The following is a 22841-nucleotide window of genomic DNA, read 5'->3' on the forward strand; positions in this document are numbered from 1 at the left end:
CCGATGCTTGCTAATATGTGAGTTTTCTTGATGAGATTTATGGTGATTAGGTTTTTGCTGCCAAAGGTATGTTTGTATGAGGGGCTGTGGAGGGAATGTGGAAGAACTGTGTATGAGAGGTTGGGTAGATTGTTTGTAGGGCTTTTGAGGGAATGAGGGGGTTTTAGGGAATGATATTTAGGATTTTTGGTATGGGGTTAGGGTTTAGGAGTTTGTATTTGGGTTCTAGGAAATGGGAATAGGGGTATGGGATAAGTGGATTTAAGGGGTATGTGACCTTGGGGAATAGGGAAAACAAGGGAAATATGGAATAAGGAAGTGATAAGGTGAGGGGATACTTGGAGGCAAACTAGTCAAAACAAAACCCTAATAGCAATTTTCTTTGAACATTTTGAAGAAATAGGGTTTGTTTTTCTTCAAACACTTCATACATCAACCACCATGAAACCACTAGCAATCTTGGATGAAAAACTATGAGAGAAGCTCAACCTACTTGTATTGATGGCAATCCATGCGTTTTGGGCGATTTTGAAGCAAATTTGGCAGTTTTCGGGCTTCTTGGCTATGTGCGTCGCGCATCAAACCCAATGCGCCGTGCCCAGTATATGCATCGCGCCTTTGTAATTTTGAACTAAGGTTTGAGGCCCAGTGCGCCGCTCCGGATGTATGTGTCGCGCCTCCTACCCAGTGCGCCGCGCTGGTTACTTGGAGCGATTTTCACCCGATTTTCTCACTTGGTCACCAAAATCACTTTGCTTTGCATCCACTTTGCAAATGAACTTTTCATATGAAGGAATGGCTTATAAAAAAAGAGCTTTTAAATTTTTGGCTCATGAAACCCACTTTCATAATGTTTTTGAAATAATTTTATTTTGAACTCTATTTTTTGGACCTTTTCACTTTATTTTGGCTTTGTGATGAACAAAATAACCTGTGCTTTGCTTGTATTGCAGGTGTTGAAAGGTGTTGAAGCTCTGGGGGCTAGGGAAAGAAACCAGGATTACAGATGAAGAAATTTACAATGAGGAAAGCAAAATTTTCATGATTTTTTACAATAAAAGCTAAATACTTTGTTTTTTCCTCAAAACATAGTTTTGAGGAAAAACACATTTTCGAACACTTGGCGATGAAATTTATTGATATTGAAACCTCCTCATGGCCTGCTGGCAATTATTGGACACTGTGAAACATTTTTTTGATGAAACCCTAATAAAACCCTAGACCTAATTGACCATGAAACCCTAAAGACAACCTTTGCAATTTTCGAGATAGAAAGAAGACTGTATATGCTTTTTTAAATGAACAAACATGAACCAGCAGGTAAATAACATGAGGGAAACTGTAGGAATGCCACTACCTTCAGATGATCTATGCGCGTAATGGAATGCAAATGACTGGGTGGGACACCTAATATGAAATGCAACAAGAGGATTTGATCTCTGACGGAGGGATGAAAATACCGACTCTAACAGTTCCATCGAGTCTTCTCGAAGGGATCAAAGGAGGATAATCTTTAATATTTCCTTATCCAAGTCAGAATGACCTGACCTCTGTAAGGTGTAGTGGAACCTTTCCATACAATCTTCCAAACTCTCATCTTCTTTATGTGTGAACTTGAAGAGTTCCTCCTTAATGTTCCAAGATTTACAGTAATCTTGGTATTTCTCCAGGAAATCCATCTGCATATCCTTCCATGTAGAAATGGATTTTCCTCCAAGGCCCATGAACCATCGCAGAGTCGTCCCTTTTAGAGTGGAAGGAAAAATCTTCAGCTTCTGGGCATCTGTTGTGTAGTCATACCCCCAGCATACTATATCAAACTCAAATAGAAATGTGTCGGGGTCTTCCGAAATAAGCCCATGGAAAGTTGGCAAAGTTGCCAATGGTATAGGCTTTGTAGGCACACCAGTTCCCAGATCTCCAATAGGGAAATCGATGGTGGAGTTTGTAGGAGCCATGAATATTTTCCAATAATCACTGGGGATTTCAACAGGCTCTATAGAGGGTGGCTGAGGTTTCTTTGCTACTGGAATTCGAGCTGCTTTGGTGGCACTTCCCCAATCTCTTGGTGATATAAATATCTCCTCGTCTCTTTCTCCTGTGGCCTGATGGCTTGATCCTTCGACTGCAAATCCCTTTCCTTTACTAGAACAATCTGATTCTACCGATGCTCTGCCTACAACATCCTCCTCTGCTAACACCAGCACAAGATTCTCTAGATCAGGTCCACTGCTAGATGCTTCCTCCATGGTCAAAGGAACCTGTTGTGTTGAGTCACCACAGAATGTCGCAGCCGATACTGGCTGTTCCATTGATTTTCCTTCTGACTTCACCCTTCTTACTCCTGGTCTCACAGCTACACGAGAGGATGCTTCAGATTCAACCTTTGCTATGATCTCTTGTATATAAGTATTTCTTCCCAGGTCTGGTCTTCCCTCCTTAGGGCTCTCCCTCTACCCCTTTTATTAGGTTCTTTGTTCATACAAAAGTTGGATTGATGGGGGGTCTCTGTATGAACCTACAATGCTTCAACCCTAGAGTAAGGTGTCAAAAGACCGTTCCTTCCCCAAGATGAAAGAACTCACAAAATCTAGGGTTTCAAGCCTAGAGCAGGGTGTCAAAGGACTCCACCCTCCCTAGGGACAAGAACCAAAAAAAATCAAAAACCACAGGAAGCCCTAATATTCCCAGATCTAAAGCAGGGTGTAAAAAATATCCCTCCCCAGGGTAAAAACTAGGGATTTCCTAAAAAGAAGGCACACAGAGGTTAGGAAAAAAAAATTTCTAGCTCAAGGCCTGGAGCAGGGCGTCAAAAGACTCCTCCCTCCCCAGGACAAGAGAATGGCCCAAAATACTCAGAAAAACAAAAATAGACAAACAAAAAGAGTACCTATGCTCAGGACCTGAAGCAGAGTGAGAAAACTCGTTCTCTCCTCAGGACGAGAGATTGACCCTCTGGTCGGTCCAGATCGTTGTTTGCACCTTGTTAGCCTCCCCGACAATGGCACCAAAATGTTGGTGTCTAGGTAGGGGTGATTTATCTATCCTATTCCGACATTAATCTTATCAATCCGGGTGCGTATCCTTTCAAAGCAACGCGGAAGGTATATGCATGGGTAGACGTGTAATCTTTCCCAACCAAGGGTTCATGGTTTAAGATTCAAAACATAAACACAAGATTAACAATTTACAGAACTGCAAAAATAATCATAAATAGTAAAGAACTGTAACAACAACATAAACTGATAAATCGCACAGACACAAAGACGCAACACCTAATCAGAAGAGCAAGCCCAGCTCTCTGATCAGGGCTTCGTTAGCCACGAAAAGAATTAGAACAGTCAAATGAATGATCTTTTATTACTCGGTAACGGAATTTTACAATACTGATGGGTGAACCCCCATTCACAGGATCAACCTGCATTTTATACACAGCGAGGGAGATTAACAAATCTCTTGGAAACATAGCAACTGCAGATACAAAGATATACATTGGTTGGAACAGTATCAGCCTCAGATGTCTGAGATAGCAAGAAGGCCTAAGAATAGTTTAGGGAGCTTGTTCCCCGAGCTGCGTGACCTCCTTCTGGCCGGCCGTTGCCAAATCTGTTGCAATGCGCTAGAGTGAGGGTTCCTGTGCTCATGCTGCAGTCAAACACACAATTTAGTACCACAAATAGATAGACTCCATGCGTTTTACTTCATTAATTAAAATATACCAATTGGACAAGTAAGGGGGAATTTACCTTGTAAGTTTAACATAACAGCATAGGTAAATGAGTGCAAAAGGGTCAAAAAGGGTAGTGGAAATGGGCAGAAAGATGGCCCGATTTGGTACCCAACAGGACCATTTCTTCCTAAGTGGGGAGAAATGATGCAGGTGGATATTGGTGGCCACCCGCCTATTCCACTTGGACCCCCACCATTGTTTCTTTTAGTTTTTCAGTTTCCTTATTTCTAGCACAACATACTATTTTTGGCAGTTTTTCGGGTCCTAAACATTCGGTGCAGTTTTGATGCCCTAAACGAAGAATTTTGGGAAAAATGGGACTAACATGGCTTGAATTGGTTGAACCTTTGCAAGACCCACCTCGCAAATCTCAACGGCCTCCCATGGTAGATGAAAGGAAATACGAGGGGGCAGGAGATCCTATCAAAATCTTACTCGAAGAAGTTGTTGAGAGACAAAGGAATGCAATGATGGACAACTTTTCCCAGATCCTTCAGCAGCTACCCAAGGGCAACGCGTCTACTTCTCGAAGCTACTCTGGAAGCACCACACCCTTTAAGGTATAAGTTAACTTTGACATTCCCAAATTTTAGGGTCAGATAGATGCAGACGCTATAGATAAATGGTTAAATCTGCTAGAAGGATATTTTTCTGTTCATGATTTTTCCAGCCATCAAAAGATCACTTTTTCACTTCTCAAAGCAGCCCCCCATGTCAAGGACTAGTGGGAAACCTACTTTGAGCAGAAGGATGAAAGTACGAACTCACTATTTTCAGCCGCATCAACTTGGAGCTCGTTTCGGGATGCCATCGAGGAGTAGTACTACCCTGTCGGGAGCTATGAGTATAAATACATAAAGTGGACAATGTTGGGATAGTGAAGGGACCAAGATTTGCTAGAGTTTACTAATGTTTATCATACCCTTCGCACAAAGTTGGGTATCAATGATTTTGAGAATCATTTAGTTATCAAGTACTACGGCTGCCTACATAGGTACATCCAGGACGAGATGGAGTTCCTGGAAATCTCTTTGCTTGGCATGACATATTGATATGCCGTTAAGATCGAGCAAAAGTTTAAACAGAAGAAGCGAGACTTTGATCTGCAAATCTGAAGCAAGGGAAAGGTGCCCCCAAATCGTAAAACAAAGGACAAAGCCAAGGTGGGGTGGCCCAAGACAAGCCACAAGCAATGAACAACACCATGAAGTCGAAGAAGGACATGGGAAAGTGGTGTGAGGTCCATAAGAGATCCACTCACAACACAAGTGAGTTTCGGGCCAAGCAGTTACTAGTGGCCGAGCTAAAGGCTTTAGAATCAGATGCATGTTTCGATTCTAAGTTAGAACCTAACAAGGGGAATGACAAAGGGAAGCAGATTATCGATGCAGAGCCCAATGCCACCATTTCCACCATGAAGATCCAAAAGGAGGAACCCAAAGATCCAAAAGGAGGAACCCAAAGATCCAAAGGAGGGGGAGCGCCTTTTCCACTCACAATTGTGGGTGAAGGTTTCACCACTGCAATTCATTGTTGAGAGTGGCAGCCAAAAGAACCTCATTTCAGCAGAGGTCGTGAAGCGGTTAGGCCTACTGACCATACCACACCTGCAACCATATAGCATCAGGTGGCTTCACCAAGGGCGACATCTTCTAGTCCGCTAACAATGTTTCCTTCCCTACAGCATCAAGCCCTTGATAGACGAGGTATTGTGTGATGTTGCACCTCTTGATATTTGTGATGTATTATTAGGCCAACCATACTTGTGGAAGTGACATGTTGTGTATGAGTTAAGGCCTCACGATGTTACTATTTATTTGGGTATTTCATTATACAGGATACCAGAGCTAGCCCCACCTACCGCCACCTCTTTGATCTCTGCTAAGAAATGTAGTAAGATCATCTCTTAGTTTAGGAAATTTAGTTTCTTTGTGGTTCACTCTCAAAGTAAGGGGAAGATTGTAGCCACATGCATGGCGCTCAGGAAGGGTTCCTCCACACAACAAGAGCATGTGGATACGGTCATGAAAGAAGACATGAACATCTTCTCCTCACCCACAAGGGTATCATTGCACTGTCAGGTCAAGCATTCGTTTGATCTGAATCCCAAAGCACCTCTACCCAACGGGCCGATATATTTCCGCTCCATTGAGGAAAATTCCAAGTACAAGTAAAGTCAACATCAGGTGCCACACAAGTTTCAGGTGGGTAGCAAAGTTCAGTTGCATTTGCAGAAAGAACACCTTACAAGAGCCCATCAGAAGCTCTGACCACTCTGATATGGTCCTTACACCATTACGAACGCTGTGGGAAATAATGCTTTGGAGCACAACATTCTCCAATTCCTTGGCTTGCATCGAGTGTTCAATGTCGACTACCCTCGACCATGCTTCCCACCATTACGGGACACATCAGAGATTGCAAAGTAGCTCACCAGGGACCAAGTTCAGAAGAAGTTTCCCCATCTCATGGAGGCACTCAATGCAATGGGGACCATTTCTTCCTAAGGGGGGAGGAATGATCTAGGTGGATATTGGTGGCCACCCACCTATTCCACTTGGACCCCCACCATTGTTTCTTTCAGGTTTTCAGTTTCCTTATTTGTAGCACAATTTACTATTTTTGGTATTTTTTCGCGTTGTGAACTTCTGGAGCCATTTTGAGGCCCTAAACGACATTTTTTGTGAAAACAGGGACCAACAGGGGTGATTGACTGATATTGGTCACTCAAAAGTTATAGTCCTCGGATATATCTTTCTAACAAGGTATTGTGCACATCAAACAAAGATTGTATGCCATAGTTACAACCCCGGGAAGTTGATGTACCAATTTACCCAAACAGGGCCCATAGTTTGGTGCTTCATTTCCCAGGGTCAGGTTTTTGGATGTTTATGGTTTTCCATTGTTTCTCAATAATAAATAGGCCATCGAGCCTCATTGTAATATAGTTCAGAGGCATGTAGCCACCACATCTCTCATAGATAAGCTACCATCGAGCGAGCTAGTTTATTTCCATTTCTGTTTGTAGGCATATTTCAGTATTTTAAATTAAGGAAATGAAGTATTATTTCCGCTGCACCTTTGTATTTATGTTTATCTCTGTAATTTTTTGTGTTCCCATTTAAATCTGGGTCAGTGGTATTAGAGCGGTATGCTCTTTCTCTGTTTTTCTTTGCATGTCCCCAACGAGGTCAGGATATAAGGAGTTAGGGCCTGAACTGGTCGAACCTTTGCAAGACCAGCCTCGCAAATCCAGATGGCCTCCCATGGCAGATGAAAATAACGATGAGGGGGTAGGACATGCTATCAAAATCTTTCTTGAAGAATCCCTTGAGTGACAAAGGAATGCGATCATGGATAACTTTGCCCAGTTCCTTCAGCGGCTACCCAAGGGCGATGCATCTACTTCTAGCAACTACTCTTTGATCTGATATATGATCTTAAACAATCATTAAGGTATTACAGACTCATGTGCATGGATATTCCTATGTTATTTTATGCAATGGATTGATAAAATTACGAAATACATAGGCAAGGAAGCAGTAAAAGAAACATAATAGACAACACACATAAACACGACAAGTTTAATATGGAGTTCACCGAAAACTCCTGGGCTACATCTTCTGGTCTAGCCTTCAGTGGTGGCCTCTCTGTTATGCCTTCAGAAGTAGAATTTTACAATAGTATGAGCTCAATTTGAGTCTCAATACTCAAGCCTCTCTGAGTACACAGACCCTCTCTATCACTCTCTGTCTCTGTCTTTGCTCTGTTTCAGCACTGCCTACCCTGTTTGTTCTCTATCTATGGCTTTAAATCCAATCTGCATTGACTATTAATTTCCTCTTCTTGGGCTTTCTGGCTTCCGGCCCCTGTCCACTCGAATCCCCCTTCTGAGCGTTAAATAATCATTGCTAACATTTTTAGGGGAGGTGGCCACCTGTTCTGCAATGGAAGACTACATCGGGCCTTTGAAATCCATGAAACAGTCGCTCTCTGTTTACACAGAGAAATGCATTCAAACATGGGAAAAATCACCAAACACAGTTTATTTGACTTCAATCATTCATAAATCTGCCTTATACTCCTATCGGGTCCGCCCGTACATCGGCCTTGAATCTCCACCATTGATCTGGGAGATCCAGATCCAATGGTTGTGATTCATTTCAGCAGCCCTTTCATACGCGAGTTAACCGCCCCATGAGGGCGGTTTTCTCTCTCCTCAACCTAGGCACGTGGCAGTTAGCATATGGGATCGGGTGGGGCCGAGCCCAAACCACTTTCCACCTTTGGCCTCCCGAAATACCGCTTGTTTCCTTTGTATTAAAGAAATACATTAAAAATGCCATTTGACGGATCTCAAATCTTATGAAATAGCATTTATAATTTTATTGGGTCTGGTCTATCACAGTCTTAGTCATAATCAGCCCCACTCCTTTGCATAGCTCCGATGTGATATTGCGATGTGACTAGTCGCAATCACATATCGCAGAAGTCCCCGGGCCGTTGTAAGTGCTCTGTTGTTACTTGCCGATGCGATATGGTGGGTTAACCTAGGCCGTCGATCTGCATGCTTGATCGACAGTCCTCGTTGACCCCACTAATCGATATCGCAACATTCATGTGACCACCTCCATTAGCCTCCGATAGCCATCGTCAATTGCAACTTGCTGATCGGATCTGGACCGTTGATCGGCCAAATCTCACGGCTCCTGTGCATTCACTGTTCAAGCTGTCGATAGCTCTGTTTTCACTGTTTTCTTGTGTTTTTCACCTCCGATAGTGTTTTCCGATGTTTCTAAGGGTTCTTCCCATGCAATTGTTTTGACCTTTTGAATTATTTTTGAACACTTAGAGAGTTCTTGGATCCATTTCGGATCATGCCTTCCCACTGAACAAGGCTTTTGGACCACCAAAACTTGGTTTTTAAGCATTAATCAAGTGAGGATACAGCTTCCTCACTTGTCCAATCTCTTTCCATCTTGCATTGCTTGGTTTTGAACCTTTGAGTCCAATTCTGAGGTACTCAACATCCCCTCTATGCGTAGTTCTCACAGTCCTATCCAAAACTGTATCTTCCTGCAACTCATTGAGATATTCAGGCAACAGATCATCAATAGAAGGAAACTGACTTTTCTCTTCGAGATCTTCAATCAATGAAGGTTCAAATAGTCTCAAGTTCTCTGCATTAACTACTGAATAGATGTGCATGTAAGCTGGTAAATCAAGGTGAAAAGCATTCTCACCAATTTTCTCAAAGTATCTTGAAAGGCCCATACCTTATTGGCTTCAACTTCTTACCTTCACCTTGCATTCTATCCTTACTGATGTACAACCAAACTTGATCACCAACTTGGAAGCTATGCTCGATTTGATGCTTATCATGCCTTGCCTTGTACTTGACTTGGCTCTTTTCCAACTGTTCCTGCACTGCCTGGTGAATTTCTTGGATCTTTTCAATGAACTTAGTTGCTTTGACCACATCACTGTGTCCATCAACTGTTATGTTTTTACTAAAGACAAAATCCAAGGGAGACCTTGGTATGAAACCAAAACAAGTCTCAAAAGGAGATCTTTGTGTAGAAGAATGTTTAGCACGATTGTAAGCATGTTGCACATAACATAAATGTTCATCCCAAAGCTTGGGATGCTTGCTACAATAGCCCCTAAGCAACTGGATCACTATCTTGTTGACCACCTCTATTTTGCCATCTGTTTGTGGATGAAAGGTTGTGCTCTTCTTCAATCTGGTGTCCATCAACTCCCACAAACTTGACCAAAACTTCCCAACAAATTGGGAATCTCGATCAGATACTATGGAAGTGGGTAACCCAAAATGCACACAGGCATGCTGAAAGAACAACTTCACTATTTGTTCAACTGTAATATGTTTATTACAACGTATTATAATACACATTTTGCTAAACTTGTCCACAATAACATATAAATAGTCATGACCTTTTCTAGATTTTAGTAGTCCCCCAACAAAGTCCATGGAAACACTTTCCCAAGGATGAGAAGGAATTGGAAGTGGAGTATACAAGCCTAGTTTTCTATTGTTGGGCTTGCTTTTAGCACACATGGTACACCCCTTAATATATCCAGAAACCGTTTCATGCATTCTTAGCCAATAACAGAACCTTTGTAGCTGTGCAACTATTTTACTTACACCAAAATGACCTGATATTAGAGAAGTATGTGCTTCTCAGATTATGTTAACTCTTTTAGTTTGAGGAATACTTAACTCTCCCAAATGATACAAGAGTTGGTCCTTAACATGATAATCCAATTCTTCTACTTGTTTGCCATGACCTAAAGTTGCATATACATCTTTAAAATCTACATCTTGAGCATATTGTTCAATGTAGCTTTCATGCAATATTGAGTTATGCTTAAGTATAGTAGATGCATTTATGATTGGTCTAAACAAAATATCTGCAACTTTATTGTGTATGCCTTTCTTATATCTGATGACTAGATGAAACTGTTGTATAAAACCCAATGACAATCCACCTATAGTGTCTTCATTGTTGCAACTTAGTTTGTGAGTGCAAATATTGAAGTGGCTGATGATCAATATGTATAACTGTTTCTTTGCCCAATAGGTAATGTTTCCAATTTTTCACACTTTGTACTAATGCATACAATTCTTTATCATATGTGGGATAATTAACTACTGCAGAATTAAATGTCTCAGAATGATAACATATGGGTTTACCATGTTACATCAACACTGCTCCCATGGCATAGTCACTGGCATTTGTTTCAATCTCAAATGGTCTTTTAAGATCTGGCAATGCTAGTACTGGTGTTGTACTAATCTTTTCTTTCAAGGTGTCAAAGGCTTTCTGCTATTTGCCTCGCCACTGAAACACCTTGTTCAATCCTATCAAAGCATGTAAGGGAGTTGCAATTAAGGAAAAGTTAGCAATAAAATTTCTCCAATATTGTGCTGCTCCTAGGAAGCTTCTAACTTCTATAGCAGATTTGGGTTTAGGCCAGTTTACAATGACTTCAACCTTAGAGGGATCTATCTTCAATTCACCACCCCCTACAATATGACCCAAATAATTTAAATATGTTTTGCGAAATTCACATTTTGATAACTTAACATAGAGATTTTCTTTTTTCAAAACATCTAGAATCTGCTTTACATGCTTCAAATGTTCTTCCCATGTTTTACTGAAAACAAGAATGTCATCTAAATATACAATTAAAAATCATCAATAAAAGGTCGGAGTACATCATTCATAACTCTCATGAAAGTGGCAGGAGCATTAGTTAAGCCAAAAGGCATAACTGGCCATTCATACAGCCCTTGCTTCATTTTGAAAGTAGTATTCCATGCATCTTTCTCTGCAACTCTAACCTGATGGTAGCCACTACGCAAGTCCAACTTGGAAAAGTAAACAGCTTCTTTCAACTAATCTAATAGATCATCTATGCAAGGAAGAGGATAATGATTCTTGATCGTTATTTTATTCAGTGCTCTGTAATCAATGCACATCCTCCACGATCCATCTTTCTTTCTCACCAAGATAATTGGAGATCCACATGGTGATGTGCTTGGCCTTATGATCCCTTTTTTGAGCAGCTCCTGTACCTTCTTCTTGATCTCTTCATTCTCTAAAGAGGATAACCTATACATTCTGATGTTAGGCAATGGAGCATCTTGCTGCAAATGAATATCATGTACTATTTCCCTTTTGGGTGGCAGACCTTTAGGTTCTTGAAATAGGATATCATATTCTAAAACAACCTTTTCTAAATCACTTTCTATTTAGCATCATAGCCTTCAAATACATTGGCTTTATCAGGTTTCTTTTCCTTTACAACCATTAGTAAAAATTGCTTGCATGAATTTACAATTCTTTTCATCTACCCTGAGTTAATGAGAGTGTAATTATTTTTGAGTTGATGAGCTCTTACAATATATTCTATTCCATCTTTTGTGAGTTGATACTTATTTTTGGCTCTATAGAAAATGGCTTTTCTATCATACAAGTAAGGAATTCCTAAAACAATTCCACATATATCCAAGGGAATGATATCTAACTCAACCTCATCTACAAATGCTAACCCAAAAGCAAACCTAAGTTTACATTGTCTAGTCACTTGTAGCTTTGCTTTATCACATACCCAACCTAATGGATATGGATTCTTGTGAGATGTGCTTAGTAGTCCCAACTTCTTTACAATTGCTTCAGAAATCAAGTTTACTTGTGAACCACTATCAAATAAAGTATCAATATTTTGATGCTTGGAAATAACTCTAATATGAAAAAGCTCATGTCTTTTCCTCTCACTTTCTTCATTATCATTAGATTGTGTAGAATTACTAGTAGATGCTTTAGAATTTTTACCTTTTATACTCGTAGTTGTGACTATTGTTTCATCACCTGAGTCTGACCCCAAATCTTTCTAAATAGCAGCAGCAGTGTTTTTATTGCCATCGAAATTCTTGGATTTCAGCTTTGGATGCAAGGACCAACAATGTTCATCATCATGTCCATCCTTCTTGCAATGAGTGCATGAAGGCTTTTCTTTCTGTACATCGTTTTCCTTCCTCTCTTTCCATTTCTGCTTCCTCTTTTCCTTCTTTTGCTTGCAGTGGGTTTTGATGATCCCCCAATCTCTGGGTTCACATTCTTGCCTTTAGCCTCCAGATGTGTAGCCTAAATAGATACCTCATCTATGCTAGTAGGGTTAAACATGAGAATAATGTGCCTCAAATATCTATGTAGACCACCTATATACTTCAGCAAAGTTTCAGGTGAGTCTAAAGAAATTCCTAGAATTAAAGCTCTTTTTCTAAATTCCTGGGTATAGCTTTGTACATTTTGCCCCTTTAATTGGCGAAGAGTTTTCCAACTCATCATGGCTTACTGCATATAAGCTAGTGGATAGAATTGTTTTTTAATGGCAGAAACAAATTCACTCCAAGTAGAAAGAATTTTACCATGCTTCTTCAAATCAGCTTGGGTCCTGCCTTCCCACCACACTAGGGAAGTTCCTCCAAGGCGTACGCTGGCCAGCTGAATCTTTCTCCCTTCTGAATCAATGTTCTGCACCCTACAATATACATCAATCTATCTAATCCAATTATCTAGCTTTTCTGCATTTAATTCTCCATCATATATTGGCAAATCAAATTTTACATCTAATTTAATCAAAGGGCTAGAAGGAGGAGGCTCTTTTCCTTTCCCTTTGCCTTCAGAATGGCCATCTAGAAGAGGTTCTTTTGTTCCTTTGTCTTGTTTGGAGGTTGAAGTATCTTCACCTCTACCTTTCTTAAATTCTCGATACATCTCTTCTACCATGGCTCTCATGGTCATGAAACTGTCCATGAGCTGAGAGTCTAATTCCAAGGGAATTTCTTCTGCCATTTTCCCCGTAGGATAGACTCTTCCAATTTCTGGGTTAGTCTCAACAAATTATCCTTCTCCTAATTTGAGCTTTGACCTAGTTAGCATTCAACAATCCAGCACAAGCTTGTCTAACCTTAGCAACCTAAAGCTCTCATACCACTTGATCTGATATATGATCTTAAATAATCATTAAGGTATTACAGACTCATGTGCATGGATATGCCTATGTTATTTTTTGCAATGGATCGATAAGATTCCGAAATACATAGGCAATGAAGTAGTAAAAGAAACATAATAGACAACACACATAAACACGAAAATTTTAATATGGAGTTCACCTAAAACTCCTAGGCTACATCTCTTGGTCCAACCTTCAATGGTGGCCTCTCTATTATGCCTTCAGAAGTAGAGTTTTACAACAGTATGAGCTCAATTTGAGTCTCAATACACAACAGATACAACAGCAAGAGTTTTGCTTGAACCCCTCAAGCCTCTATGAGTACACAGACTCTCTCTATCACTCTCTATCTCTGTCTTTGCTCTGTTTCAGCACTGCCTGCCCTGTTTGTTCTATGTCTGTGGCTTTAAAGCCAATTTGCACTGACTGTTCATTTCCTCTTCTCGGGCTTTCTGGCTTCCAGCCTCTATCCACTCGAATCCCCCTTTTGGGCATTAAATAATCATTGCTAACGTTTTTAGGGGAGGTGGCCACCTATTCTGCAACGGAAGAGTTCATCGGGTCCTTGAAATCCCTGAAACAACCGCTCTCTATTTACACAGAGAAATTCATTCAAACACGGGAAAAATCACCAAACACAGTTTATCGGACTTCAATCATTCATAAATCTACCTTATACTCCTATCGAGTCCGCCTGTACATTGGCATCGCATATCCACCGTTTATCTGGGAGATCCAAATCCAAAGGTTGTGATTCATTTTGGGCAACACTTTCGTAAAAGAGTTAACCAACTAGTGAGGGTGGTTTTCTCTCTCCTCAACTTGGACACATGGCAGCCAACATATGGGATTGGGCGGAGCCCGGCCCAAACCACTTTCCACCTTTGGCCTCCCGAAATACCACTTGTTTCCTTTGTATTAAAGAAATAAATTAAAAATTCCATTTGACGGATCTCAAATATTATGAAATAGCGCTTATAATTTTATCGGGTCCGGTCTATCGTAGTATTAGTCATAATCGGCCCTCCTCCTTTGCATAACTCCGATGCGACTAGTCGCAATCGCATATCGCAAAAGTCCTCGGGCCGTTGTAAGTGCTCCGTTGTTACCTACCAATGCGATATGGTGGGTTAACTTGGGCCGTTGATCTGTGTGCTTGATCGACAGTCCTCGTTGACCCCGCTGATCGCTATCACAACATTCACGTGACCGCCTCTGTTAGCCTCCGATAGCCATCGCTAATTGTGACTTGCTGATTGGATCTGGACCATTGATCGGCCAGATCCGAAGGATCCTGTGCATTCACTATTCAAGCCACTGATAACTCTGTTTTCTCTATTTTCTTGTGTTTTTTGCCTCTGATAATGTTTCCCAATGTTTCTAACGGTTCTTCCCGTGCGATTGTTTTGACCTTTTGAATGATTTTTGAAGTAGAGAGTTCTTGGATCCATTTCGGGTCACTCTGGAAGTGCCACACTCTTTAAGGTACATGTTAACTTTGACATTCCCATATTTGAGGTTTAGATAGATGGAGATGTTGTAGATAAATTGTTAAATCTGCTAGAAGGATATTTTTTCATTCATAATTTTTCCAGCCGGGAAAATGTCACTTTTGCATGTCTCAAAGTAGCCCCCCACGTCAAGGACTGGTGGGAAACCTACTGTGAGTAGAAGGATGAAAGTACGAACTCACTATTTTCAGCCACACCCACTTGGAACTCATTCCAGGATGCCATTAAAGAGCAGTACTACCCTGTCAGGAGCTATGAGGATAAATACATAAAGTGGACAATGCTACAACAGGGAAGGGACCAAGATGTGCCAGAGTTTACCAATTTTTTTCATACCCTTCACACAAAGTTGGGTATTAAGGATTCTGAGAAGCATTTGGTTCTCAAGTACCATGGCTTCCTACACAAGTACATCCAAGATGAGATGGAGTTCCTGGACATCTCCTCACTCGCCACGGCATACCAATATGCCATCAAGATTGAGCAAAATTTTAAACAGAAGAAGCGATACTTTGGATCTGTGAATCCGAAGCAAGGGAAAGGTGCCCCCAAATTGCAGAACAAAAGACAAAGCAAAGGTGGGGCAGCACAAGACAACATGCCAAAGCTGCAAGAAAATAAAAACTTTGTGAAGCTGAAGAAGGACATGGGAAAGTGATGTGAGTTCCATAAGAGCTCCACTCACAAGAAAAATGTGAGTGTCAGGCCAAGCAGTCACTGATGGCCGAGCTAAAGGCTTCCAAATCAGATGCACGTTCCGACTCTAAGTTAGAACACAATAAGGGGAATGACAAAGGGAAGCAGATTATTGATGCGACGCCCAATGCCACCGTTGCCCCCACGTAGATCCAGAAGGAGGAAAACGAAGACCAAGAGGAGGGGGAGCACCTTTTCCACTCACAAATGTGGGTGAAGGGTTTGCTGCTGCAATTCATTGTCGACAATGGAAGCCAAAAGAACCTCTTTTCAGCAGAGGTTGTGAAGCAACTAGGCCTACAGACCATACCACACCCACAACCATACAAAATTGGGTGGTTACACCAAGGACGAGATCGTGGATTCTGCCGATAATGTCACCTTCCCTACAGTATCAAACCATTCATAGATGAGGTATTGTGTGATGTTGCACCTCTTAGTGTTTGTGATGTATTATTAGGCCAACCATACTTGTGGAAGCGACATGTTTTGTATGAGTTAAGGCCTCACGCTGTTATTATTTCTTTGGGTAATTTATTATACAAGATACCGAAGGTAACCCCACATACCGCCACCTCTTTGATCTCTACTAAGAAATGCAATAAGATCATCTCCCACACTAGGAAATTTAGTTTCTTTCTGGTTCGATCTCAAAGTAAGGGGAAGATCATAGCCACATCCATGTTCCCTAGGAAGGGTTCCTCCATGCAGCAGAAGCAGGTGGATACGGTCATGAAAGAAGACAGGAACATCTTCTCCTCACCCATAGGGGTATCGTTGCACTGTTAGGTCAAGCATTTGTTCGATCTGACTCCCAGAGCACCTCTACCCAATGGGCTGATACATCACTACTCCAATGTGGAAAATGATAAGTACAAACAATGACATGATCAACATCAGGTGCCACACAAGTTTCATCTGGGCAGAAAAGTTTGGTTGCATTCGTAGAATGAACGCCTTATAAGAGCCCATCAGAAGCTCAGACCACTCCGATATGGTCCTTACACCATTACCAAGGTTGTGGGAAACAATGATTTGGAGCACAACATTCCCCCATTCCTTGGCTTGCAATGAGTGTTCAATGTGGACCGCCCTCGACCATGCTTCCCACCATTACGGGACATGTCAGTGATTGTAGAACAGCTCACCAGGGACCAAGTTCAGCAGAAGTTTCCCCATCTCATGGAGGCATTCAATGCAATGGGGACCATTGCTTCCTAAGGGGGCCAGAATGATCCAAGTGGATATTGGTGGCCACCCGCCTATTCCACTTGGACCCCCACCATTTTTCCTTATAGTTTTTTAGTTTCCTTATTTGTAGCACAATTTACTATTTTTGGCAATTTTTCAGGTCGTGAACTTTCGGAGTCGGTTTGAGGCCCTAAACAATGTTTTTTGGGAAAATTTGGACCAAAATAGGTCTTGGACTGATGTTGGTCACTCAAAAGTTATAGTCCTCGGATAGATCTTTCTAACGAGGTATTGTGTGTCAAACAAAGATTGTATGCCAAAGTTACGACCCTGGGAAGTTGATGTACCAATTTACCCAAACGGGGCCCATAGTTTGGCGCTTCATCTCCTAAGGTCATGGTTTTGGATGTTTAGGGTTTTCCATTGTTTCTCAACAATAAATAGGCCTTTGAGGCTCATTGTAACATAGTTCAAAGCCACCACATCTCTCTTCAGAGGTAAGCTACTAATGCTCGAGCTAGATTATTTCCATTTCTCTTTGTAAGCATATTTCAGTATTTTAAATTAATGAAATGAAGTATTGTTTCCACTGCATCTATGTATTTATGGTTATCCCTGTAATTTGTTGTGTTCTTGTTTAAATCTGGGTCAGTGGTATCAGAGCAGTATGCTCTTTCTCTATTTTTCTTTGCATGTCCCCAATGAGGTTGGGATATAAGGAATTAGGGCTTGAACTGGTCGAACCTTTGCAAGACCAGCCTTGCAAATTATGACGGCCTCCCATGGTAGATGAAAAGAAAGAGGAGGGGGTAGGAGTTTCTATCAAAATCTTGCTCGAAGAAGCCCTCGAGCTATAAAGGAATGTGATGATGGACAACTTTGCCCAGATCCTTCAGCGGCTACCCAAGGGCGATGCATCTACTTCTGGCAACTAATGTGGAAGCGCTACACCCTTTAAGGTACAAGTTAACTTTGACATTCCCATATTTGAGGGTTAGATAGATGCAGACACTATAGATAAATGGTTAAATCTGCTAGAAGGATATTTTTTCATTGATGATATTTCCAGCGGGGAAATGATCAGCTTTACACTTCTCAAAGTAGCCCCCCACGTCAAGGACTGGTGGGAAACCTACTGTGAGCAGAAGAATGAAAGTACGAACTCATTTTTTTCAGTCGCACCCACTTGGAGCTCGTTCTGGGATGCCATCAAGGAGCAGTACTACCATGTCGGGAGCTATGAGGATAAATACATAAATTGGACAACGCTGCGACAGGGAAGGGACCAAGATGTGCTAGAGTTTACCAATGTTTTCATACCCTTCGTATAAAGTTAGGTATCAAGTATTTTGAGAAGAATTTGGTTCTCAAGTACTACAGCTACGTACAGAGCTACATCCAAGATGAGATGGAGTTCCTAGATTCGATCTGCAAATCTAAAGCAAGGGAAAGGTGCCCCCAAACTACAGAAGAAAGGACAAAGCCAAGGCGAGGTGGCCGAGGAAAACCCACCAAAGCCACCAACAAAGAACAACATCGTGAAGCCAAAGAAGGACATGGGAAAGTGGTGTGAGTTCCATAAGAGCTCCACTCACAACACAAGTGAGTGTCGGGCCCAGCAATCACTGGTGGCTGAGCTAAAGGCTTCGAAATCAAATGCATGATCCGACTCTGAGTTAGAATGGGACAAGGGGAATGACAAAGGGAAACATATTATTGATGTGGATCCCAATGCCACCATTACCACCACGAAAATCTAGAAGGAGGAACCCAAATATCGAGAGGAGGGGAAGCGCCTTTTCCACTCACAAATGTGGGTGAAGTGTTCGCCGCCACAATTCATTGTCGACAGTGGAAGCCAAAAGAACCACATTTCAGCAAAGGTCATGAAGTGACTGGCCTACTGATCATACCACACCCGCAACCATACAACATCAAATGGCTTCACCAAGGATGAGATCTTCGAGTCCACCAACAGTGTCGCCTTCCCTACAACATCAAGCCCTTCAAAAATGAGGTATTGTGTGATGTTGCACCTCTTGATGTTTGTGATGTCCTATTAGGCCAACCATACTTATGGAAGTGACAAGATGTGTATGGGTCATGGCCTCGCACTGTTATTATTTCTTTGAGTAATTCATTGTACAGGATACTGGAGGTAGCCCCACCTACCGCCACCTCTTTGATCTTTGCTAAGAAATGTAGTAAGATCATCTCCCAGACTACAAAATTTAGTTTCTTTCTCTTTTGCTCTCAAAGTAAGGGGAAGATCGTAGCCACATCCATGGCCCCCAAGAAGGGTTCCTCCACGCAGCAGAAGCAGGTGGATACGGTCATGAAAGAAGACAGGAACATCTTTCCTCACCCACAAGCATATCAATGCACTGTGAGGTCAAGCATTCATTCGATCGGACCCCCAGAGAACCTCTACCCAACAGGCCGATATATCGTCGCTCCATTGAGGAAAATGCCAAGTACAAGCAGCGACATGATCAACATCGGGTGCAACAAAAGTTTCAGGTAGGTAGCAAAGTCCAGCTACATTCACAGAAAGAATGCCTTACAAGAGCCCATCAGAAGCTCAGACCACTCCGATATGGTCCTTACACCATGTTGAAGCCCCGAAAATCAGGTCTACAACAAGGGGGATACCCACCCGGTCCAGACCTTGAAAGTAGCTCCTTTTCCGTTTGGGATGGTGGGTCCGACTGGGGATAATGGGACCAGTTTCCCAATTTGTGTGTGTGTGATAACAGTTGATGTTTCCCTTTCTAAAGATTTCTAAATAAAATGATTTTAATCTAAGTCTAATTCAAAACATGCAATTATATTCTAATGAACAAAGACATCCAATTCTAAAACTAACCCGGGATTTAACTTTTCACTTATGAGATCTAAAATAATTTCTAATAGCAATTGGTAATAAATATCATTCAATCACTACGAGAAAAGAATTCATTAAAAATGAATTGTTTCGTATAAGAAATTAGCCGAAACAATTGTGAGAAGCATATCGCATAATAAGTCATTCATACATTAAGCATAAACAGAATAGTCATCACCGTACAAAAGTGCCAAATGATAACTCAAACATTCAAGCCTTCATATATAAATAACTGAACATAAAATATTACTTTGACACATAAGCAGAAATTATTAAGAGATAAAAGTACCATTGATAACAAGTTCTACTCATGAGCTTCAGCAATATAGATTTATCTCTTCCTAATTCAATATCTACTAAGAGTACAGAAATGCATTTCAGTAGCAGACATTAAACATAGATATCAATAAATCTCGTTCCATTCATTCATCAAAACCTCCTCCGAGGGTGCAGAAGTGCATGTTCTGAGGAAATGTTTTTGACAAATTTTAGGACCCCTCTCTAAATGCATGAGAGGGGTTAAAATACTACTACCTAAATACTAAAAATAGTTTATTACAAAAATATAGGAGGAGGTTTAAATGACTGTCCTCATCTAAGGCAAAAATAAATCAAAAATAAAACTAAAACTGTATCTAGAAATTAACTATCTATGTATCTGTTCTTTAAGATTGCAAGCATTCAACATCGGCTTGAGGAGCATCGATTGGCCGACCTCCAATTTTAGTTGTCCTGTGAAAACAGAATCGGCAAGTGTTGGCGCTATCTTCTTGGCAGAGTTTGTAAGGCATTTGAGAGTCATGCATTCACTGTGTGTGTTGGTAAGGTAAATCCCCTCTGCGGACAGAGGCGATCCCACTAGCCTATCACAGAACTAGCCACAAACAAACCATGCTGCTACGCAAGTTCCTAGTTATGCATCAAAGGTGAATCAAGAAGACTAACCTGGAGTCCAACGCTATGATTGAAGCAGAGTTGATATCCTCGCTCCCTTGCTCCAACAGATCATAAACGAACACCTGCACATGCAAAGGAAGAGACAGATACCAACATAAAAACTACCAAGGCACAACTATATTTCAGTCAGAAAGGAAATAAATCAACATATCACCATGATAGATAATGAGATTGGAACTATAATAGCAGTCGCTCATCAATTAATAAATAGGAAAAGTTACAACCATTGTTCTGACGTCGACCCTTCTCCTGGCTGGGCGAATAACTATATGTGTCTTGACATGCATCTCCTCTCCGGCAGCATAACCTCTCTAGCACTCACTAGCATTCCTCCAAGAACTCAACATCTAACACTCCATGACCAATAATCATCACTACTATAACTCAATCACCAAATCACTAGCATAACACTAACACCAACACTCTCTCTAGCACTAGCCTGTCCAATGCATAATGACAAGCTTATATAGATGGAGAAGGGAGGAGGATGCGATGAACCGGGACACCTTTCGCGGATTTAGCAAAAGCCATAAAGATGGATAAAGCTCGACAAAAGACTGATTTTCTATCCTCAGAAAAGCTCCATGTAATGAAGGAAACAACAGTCGGACATGCATTAAGGCAAAAAGCACGACTAAATTTGGTTGGCGCGACCGTTGCTCTAAGACACAGTGCCAATGGTCGCGCCCTCTTTTGAGGATCTCCATCATTGGCGCGGGTAAGATATTGTGGACTTGCGCCAATGGAAAAAGAGCACTTTTTAGGGATGATCTGCAGAAGGTGTCTTCAGGGAACATGGAGTACATACTCAGGGGGACATAATGCAAGTGTTTTTAGACTTTGTCACTTCTTATAACTCCCGGAATGAGTCCTCCAAGGTACGACAAGAGGAGTAACAGGGATGGTGACAAATTACTGTGTAACAGATGCCCCCTAAAGCATGAAGTCCGAGAGGTGGAGAGGGGTGAAATGCTTTACAAGAACACACATAAGAGCACATATAAGAGCACATATAGTTATTGCCGCCGAGGAGCTGTATTAAGAGACATGACTGATAGTTCAATTACATGATGTACGTGGTATGGTCGCAGCCATCCATAAGAGAGTACATAAATAATCTAGATCCATAGCATGGACGCAGCCATCAAGTTAGGATCAATGAATTGACTCAGGTATGGTCGCAGCCATCCAGAGAATGAGTCAAGTATCAAGAATCACGCCTGGATTACAACAGACACAATCCAGGGTCTTGCGCTCCATCTCGACCCGAACAAGAGTACAAGTTCAAGCATGTGAATATATGAGCTGATGTCGAACATGCATGAACATCGTCTGATTACCAGTCAACAGTGGAAACTGTTAACAGACGCGAGAGGTACCACCAATAATGACGATGGCCCTCAAGGTACTATAGGTACAATCTACGGCGTGTGAATAAATGATCTGAAGTTGAACACCCGTAGAGTCATTCGATCGGAGGCCAATGATGAAAACCTCACGTCGAACACAAAGAACCTGCCATTGAGGCATGCAGGCTCCAAGGCACCGGAAGGGAGTCTCTAGATCAACTTCCTGGATAATGAGTTGAAGTCGACAGGGAGTGACCTTGATTGAAGGTGGGCCATAATGTTTCCCACATCATCGACACGAGACAGAGAGATAATATTGTGAATCAAGATTGTACAAACTATCAGAGGGATGTTGTTCCTTTGCAGAGGTCAACTTCTCTTGAACATATCGGCGGCACATTAACGGAATTAGCAGTATTTGACATCAATGTATCAAAGGTCATGACGATGAGGCAATGAATGAATGAGAGGTCAAATCAGGTACCCAAGTCCATGGAAGCAAGTGAAAAATGTGAGATGAGATATCCCCACCCTGGACACGAAAGCAGAAAAGTGCCATGTTCAAGAGCGACATACTGCCGTCACGGTAATGATTATGGTTCAAAAATTTTCTTTTCCCCCCGCCATTTCTGGCGAGTACCCCAGTTATTTTTAACAAGCTTGATGGGGATAGCATGTGCTTGTGGTGTGACAAAATCCGATGTCATCAAGTTTTAACGAGTCTGACAAAGGAAGAACTCGACGTCTTTTCATGTTTAGAGAGTTTGAAAAGACAGCAGAAAAGAAAACTCCAGGGGTGTCCTTTTTCGTAAAGTTGTGTCTCTCGGGCCCGAAAAAGTATAAAATAATACCCGAAAGAACCGCCCGATCATTACGATCGAGGAGTACTTTTCATAATTAGTGATTTCGACCTGAAAAAGTAAAAAAGCGGTCAAAGCCACGTCGTTTCGGAACCATTAACGAGTTTGAAACGACAAAAA

This window comes from Pinus tabuliformis, chromosome 1_2 (assembly GCF_031772625.1).
Source record: "Pinus tabuliformis cultivar Carrire ecotype Pingquan chromosome 1_2, CPIR1, whole genome shotgun sequence".
NCBI classification, from domain to species: domain Eukaryota; kingdom Viridiplantae; phylum Streptophyta; class Pinopsida; order Pinales; family Pinaceae; genus Pinus; species Pinus tabuliformis.